We start from the raw sequence: 6,762 nt of genomic DNA on the forward strand, positions 1-6,762 counted from the left end.
CAAATAGAATGCCTCCTAGCCCTGTCTTATGACTGAATTTTAGCATCATTGTGATAAAATGTGTTTGCTATCTTGCTTCTCACTGAAAACATCCTGCTATCTTCTTAGTTGTAAGATTTACTACCGGTTCAAACATATGTGTATGTTATCTGCTTTTCACTGAGAATATCCTGTTATCCTACGATGTGTAAGTCACCTCATTGTAATTAGAATAGTTCTGAAGAAATGCCTCTGTAAAACCTGTTTCTGCACCCTTTTCAAAGCATCTTTACCACTGAGGATTATTTGTAAAAGTTTCCACCTTTTGATGTCATAAGTCTATAAATAAAGGCCCAGGACCTGGCTAGACAGGAGATACAGGAGACACAGGAGAAGGAGATAGAGGAGTTGAGGAGATAGAGGAGTTAATAAGGAGATACAGGAGATACAGGATATATAGGAGAATAAGGAGATAGAGGAGGTACGGGGATAATCAGGAAATAGGACAAGACGATGCCTGGCGGGACCAATTAAGAAACTGCGCTGCGTGAGTGTCTCTTCATTGCTTTCGTCCGTCGCCACCCCTTCAGGGAGCCCTGGACCCGCCGGAGCGGGCCTCCGGCACATGACAATCAGCTGTTAAGCTGTACACACCGGTTCTGTGCATTTTACTGTAGGTATGCTACAATTGTTCAACCCCCCACCCCCCAAAACACACCCTGATGACTCTTATGAGAGAGGAGGTTGTTGAGATTCCAAGGTTTTGTTTCCAGAGAAAGGTGCGGGCGTTCCTCTTTACCACCCGCCTCCAAGGACAACCCTATGCAGACCAGGCCCATGAAGTTGGCTTTTGAGTTGATGTGAACTCAAAGACTACTCTCCACGAACCAGCCGTGAATGAAAATACCTGTAAAGGCTAAATTCCTTTAGTTGTATCATTTGAATACTCTGGAAAGGCTGTAGGCGGGACCCCTTCAGATGCCTCCTCTGCCTTCTCATTGCTTGATTCACAACCCACGGCTCCTTTTTCCTCCTCTCCTCTAAGCTCTCCAAAACATTCTCCTGCGGTCCTGCCCTCCTGGGTCTTCCCCTGCACCGCCCCCCAGCCTTTTCTCTAATAGCTTCTTCATTGAAGACGGAGGGAAGAAGAGGGGGAGGAGGCGGCGACCACCTCAAGGTGGAGCAAGTTTCCCACAGGCCTGGGAGAAGGTAAAGCCAGAGAGGCAGAGACTCCCCCCACTCCCCCAGCAGTCAAGGGGAATTTTGAGGGATGATAAAGGCTTTAAAACCTTTACTCCATCGACGTGCTCCCTTTGGCAGCACATACACTAAAACTTTTACTCCATCCAATAGGTTAAGTCATCGTTTTCCTTTACCTAAATCCGAACTCCTCCTCCCTCCCCGACCCCCACCGTCTAAATCCTGATTCCTGTTTACGGAGAAAATTGTGTATCACAGTTCAAACTTTATTCGGTAAAATTTCAGATTTCCAAGAATTTAAAAATAGATTAATGACTAAAACGAGTTCAATAGTTCCAACACAGTATTGCCATCGTGCTGTACTCGAGGTAGAAAGGCAGCCTCAGAACAACACTCTTGAAACCGAATAAATCAAGTTCATTTTTAAAACGGGGGCGGGACCCTCCAATGTCACTAATCTTCGATTACAGTTAGGTAGGGGAATCCGCCAAAGATTTTTCGGAGGAAAATTAATCACCCGCAGTCTCCAACGCAGTCACGCACCTGGTACCCTCATATCGGAATCCTGTCGAAGGAGCGTCCAAAATGCAGAAAACCAACCCGGACCAACAGTTCCCGGAGCCTTTAGTTCTTTTCCCCTTCCTAAAAATCTACTTCTCTCGGGCTTACCCCTGTTGAGGCGCATTTCGGGGCACGCGGCCTCCTTCCCCGAACAGCGACGCGCCCGCGGGACGAGCGCAGGCGGCGGCCGCTGACGACGGGGACCTACGCGTTTGCGGGTGTCCGGCCGCGCCAGGCAGCTCTCCTCCGGGCCGCGCGGGTTCCTCCCCACCAGCCTCCGCCGTTATTCGGGTTCAGGGGTGTCTGCCGGGCCCCGCGGCTGCTCTCCTCCCGGGACTCACGTCTCCATCCTCGCTCCGTGGTGAGGCGCGGCCCAGCACGGGCATCCGTGACCTGGTGGCTCTTCGGGTCCGCGGGTCCTCCAGGGGAAAGGCTGAAAGTAACTGTGGGCTTAGGTCCAAATCGTCTACACCGCAGGCCCGGCGGAGACACCTGCGGGGGGCGGGGGCGGGGGGGGAGGAGGGGGAAGCTACCAACAGGGAGGTGAGCTGGCGGCCGCGCTGCACGCCACAGGCACATCCGCACTTACGCCCAACCCCAGGGTAGATCCGTCGCCTTGGTCAAGCCTTCTGCTCGGAAAACGGCCTATGGAGGAGTTTGGTTCTCATTTTCCGACGCCTGGAGGCCAGAACCACGAGATGAGCGGACTGGCCTGTGGCACGGGGAAGGCAAGGAGAAGGCGCCTCCTGAAACGGTTAGGGGGGCAGGGCGGCCAAAAGGAGACCGAAGCAGAATGCATTGGCCGGGAATCGAACCCGGGTCTCCCGCGTGGGAGGCGAGAATTCTACCACTGAACCACCAATGCTTCACCCTGATCCGGCTACAGGATGGGTCCCTCGAAAGAATGCCTACAGCGACCTCCGACTACGGCGCGGGGCAGTTTGGAAGCTACCAGAACAGGATTTCACGGTTGTCTTTGCAGCACGGAGCTAACAAACCCACAGGCACTCGAAGCAAAGGCTTCAGAAGGAGACTTCCATCCAATAAAATTTCAAAATAAACGCTTACGTCGACTCACACCACGACTCTGAGAAACGCTCTTTCCAACTGTCCGACAGACCCCGGCAGGAAAACGTCCGAAAGGCATCCAGACCCCTTGATGATGACCGGGAATAAATGAGACAGTCTGGTAATCGTTATCACAATAAGACATGTCTGCCTTTTAAGGTGTTCAGGGCATTTGGATGGACACGTGATTTATCATAATTACGAAAAGGTTCATGTTAAGACAGTGGCTGATGATTGTTTTGGAGAATCTCATGTCCTCCCCCTGCATTCTTTCCTCCTCCTGCATTTTTCTTCCCCCTTGTACAGGTATATAATCAGCCTCCATGATTAAACGTTAGACCTTGATCAGGCCTCCTGTCTTGCTCTCGTTCTTTGTGTCTCTTGTCCCATCCATTCACCCGTTCCCTCCTCCAAGTCCCCGTTGAATGACCCCGCGGGCCGGGGCAGGTGGTAATTGAAAGAGTGTTGGCCAGAGCCTGTGTGCATCCTGGGGTGTTGGGCAGTGGGAGCCAAAGCTCTCGAGGTGATGGTCGTTTTCCTGGTTGAGCTCAAGTGTATGATTGAGCCTCCACCTAGCTTGCCTTCTTCTAGCAAGAAAGGCGTCATTGCCTCTCTGTGGCTCCTGTACTGCAAAAAGTCCTAGTGATTCCTAGTCCCAAAATGTAGGGGAGCTCTCCAGCTCCCTAGCTTCAGTTTCATTTCCACATGGACTACTGGGAAAAGAAATCTTTCCTTCAAGGTCATCAGAAGACCAACATGTTAACATTGCCACGAGCAATATTTTTCTGAACATCTGCCTGCTCCTTGTAAGTCCAGTAACCCGAGGCCTGTGCATCACAATCACCCCGGAGTCACCTATGCCACAGCTCAGAGCAGTTAGCAGTCCAGTTGACATGAGATTCTCCAAAACAATCATCAGCCACTGTCTTAACATGAACCTTTTCGTAATTATGATAAATCACGTGTCCATCCAAACGCCCTGAACACCTTAAAAGGCAGACATGTCTTATTGTGATAACGATTACCAGACTGTCTCATTTATTCCCGGTCATCATCAAGGGGTCTGGATGCCTTTCGGACGTTTTCCTGCCGGGGTCTGTCGGACAGTTGGAAAGAGCGTTTCTCAGAGTCGTGGTGTGAGTCGACGTAAGCGTTTATTTTGAAATTTTATTGGATGGAAGTCTCCTTCTGAAGCCTTTGCTTCGAGTGCCTGTGGGTTTGTTAGCTCCGTGCTGCAAAGACAACCGTGAAATCCTGTTCTGGTAGCTTCCAAACTGCCCCGCGCCGTAGTCGGAGGTCGCTGTAGGCATTCTTTCGAGGGACCCATCCTGTAGCCGGATCAGGGTGAAGCATTGGTGGTTCAGTGGTAGAATTCTCGCCTCCCACGCGGGAGACCCGGGTTCGATTCCCGGCCAATGCATTCTGCTTCGGTCTCCTTTTGGCCGCCCTGCCCCCCTAACCGTTTCAGGAGGCGCCTTCTCCTTGCCTTCCCCGTGCCACAGGCCAGTCCGCTCATCTCGTGGTTCTGGCCTCCAGGCGTCGGAAAATGAGAACCAAACTCCTCCATAGGCCGTTTTCCGAGCAGAAGGCTTGACCAAGGCGACGGATCTACCCTGGGGTTGGGCGTAAGTGCGGATGTGCCTGTGGCGTGCAGCGCGGCCGCCAGCTCACCTCCCTGTTGGTAGCTTCCCCCTCCTCCCCCCCCGCCCCCGCCCCCCGCAGGTGTCTCCGCCGGGCCTGCGGTGTAGACGATTTGGACCTAAGCCCACAGTTACTTTCAGCCTTTCCCCTGGAGGACCCGCGGACCCGAAGAGCCACCAGGTCACGGATGCCCGTGCTGGGCCGCGCCTCACCACGGAGCGAGGATGGAGACGTGAGTCCCGGGAGGAGAGCAGCCGCGGGGCCCGGCAGACACCCCTGAACCCGAATAACGGCGGAGGCTGGTGGGGAGGAACCCGCGCGGCCCGGAGGGGAGCTGCCGGGCGCGGCCGGACACCCGCAAACGCGTAGGTCCCCGTCGTCAGCGGCCGCCGCCTGCGCTCGTCCCGCGGGCGCGTCGCTGTTCGGGGAAGGAGGCCGCGTGCCCCGAAATGCGCCTCAACAGGGGTAAGCCCGAGAGAAGTAGATTTTTAGGAAGGGGAAAAGAACTAAAGGCTCCGGGAACTGTTGGTCCGGGTTGGTTTTCTGCATTTTGGACGCTCCTTCGACAGGATTCCGATATGAGGGTACCAGGTGCGTGACTGCGTTGGAGACTGCGGGTGATTAATTTTCCTCCGAAAAATCTTTGGCGGATTCCCCTACCTAACTGTAATCGAAGATTAGTGACATTGGAGGGTCCCGCCCCCGTTTTAAAAATGAACTTGATTTATTCGGTTTCAAGAGTGTTGTTCTGAGGCTGCCTTTCTACCTCGAGTACAGCACGATGGCAATACTGTGTTGGAACTATTGAACTCGTTTTAGTCATTAATCTATTTTTAAATTCTTGGAAATCTGAAATTTTACCGAATAAAGTTTGAACTGTGATACACAATTTTCTCCGTAAACAGGAATCAGGATTTAGACGGTGGGGGTCGGGGAGGGAGGAGGAGTTCGGATTTAGGTAAAGGAAAACGATGACTTAACCTATTGGATGGAGTAAAAGTTTTAGTGTATGTGCTGCCAAAGGGAGCACGTCGATGGAGTAAAGGTTTTAAAGCCTTTATCATCCCTCAAAATTCCCCTTGACTGCTGGGGGAGTGGGGGGAGTCTCTGCCTCTCTGGCTTTACCTTCTCCCAGGCCTGTGGGAAACTTGCTCCACCTTGAGGTGGTCGCCGCCTCCTCCCCCTCTTCTTCCCTCCGTCTTCAATGAAGAAGCTATTAGAGAAAAGGCTGGGGGGCGGTGCAGGGGAAGACCCAGGAGGGCAGGACCGCAGGAGAATGTTTTGGAGAGCTTAGAGGAGAGGAGGAAAAAGGAGCCGTGGGTTGTGAATCAAGCAATGAGAAGGCAGAGGAGGCATCTGAAGGGGTCCCGCCTACAGCCTTTCCAGAGTATTCAAATGATACAACTAAAGGAATTTAGCCTTTACAGGTATTTTCATTCACGGCTGGTTCGTGGAGAGTAGTCTTTGAGTTCACATCAACTCAAAAGCCAACTTCATGGGCCTGGTCTGCATAGGGTTGTCCTTGGAGGCGGGTGGTAAAGAGGAACGCCCGCACCTTTCTCTGGAAACAAAACCTTGGAATCTCAACAACCTCCTCTCTCATAAGAGTCATCAGGGTGTGTTTTGGGGGGTGGGGGGTTGAACAATTGTAACATACCTACAGTAAAATGCACAGAACCGGTGTGTACAGCTTAACAGCTGATTGTCATGTGCCGGAGGCCCGCTCCGGCGGGTCCAGGGCTCCCTGAAGGGGTGGCGACGGACGAAAGCAATGAAGAGACACTCACGCAGCGCAGTTTCTTAATTGGTCCCGCCAGGCATCGTCTTGTCCTATTTCCTGATTATCCCCGTACCTCCTCTATCTCCTTATTCTCCTATATATCCTGTATCTCCTGTATCTCCTTATTAACTCCTCTATCTCCTCAACTCCTCTATCTCCTTCTCCTGTGTCTCCTGTATCTCCTGTCTAGCCAGGTCCTGGGCCTTTATTTATAGACTTATGACATCAAAAGGTGGAAACTTTTACAAATAATCCTCAGTGATAAAGATGCTTTGAAAAGGGTGCAGAAACAGGTTTTACAGAGGCATTTCTTCAGAACTATTCTAATTACAATGAGGTGACTTACACATCGTAGGATAACAGGATATTCTCAGTGAAAAGCAGATAACATACACATATGTTTGAACCGGTAGTAAATCTTACAACTAAGAAGATAGCAGGATGTTTTCAGTGAGAAGCAAGATAGCAAACACATTTTATCACAATGATGCTAAAATTCAGTCATAAGACAGGGCTAGGAGGCATTCTATTTG

At 51.7% G+C, this 6,762-nt stretch overlaps 1 long non-coding RNA gene and 2 other non-coding genes across 3 annotated transcripts in view; 2 read left to right on the plus strand and 1 right to left on the minus strand.

Annotated features, from left to right (window-relative positions):
• Positions 1–6,762, plus strand: part of LOC115298634 — a 19,736-nt gene that overhangs the window by 12,698 nt on the left and 276 nt on the right. The gene's annotated exons all lie outside the window — the stretch shown is intronic.
• Positions 2,535–2,605, minus strand: TRNAG-CCC. The gene has a single exon. It is a non-coding gene; the product is annotated as a tRNA-Gly (tRNA).
• Positions 4,158–4,228, plus strand: TRNAG-CCC. Its single transcript has one exon. It is a non-coding gene; the product is annotated as a tRNA-Gly (tRNA).

The sequence above is a fragment of the Suricata suricatta genome, chromosome 8 (assembly GCF_006229205.1).
Source record: "Suricata suricatta isolate VVHF042 chromosome 8, meerkat_22Aug2017_6uvM2_HiC, whole genome shotgun sequence".
Classification (NCBI taxonomy): domain Eukaryota; kingdom Metazoa; phylum Chordata; class Mammalia; order Carnivora; family Herpestidae; genus Suricata; species Suricata suricatta.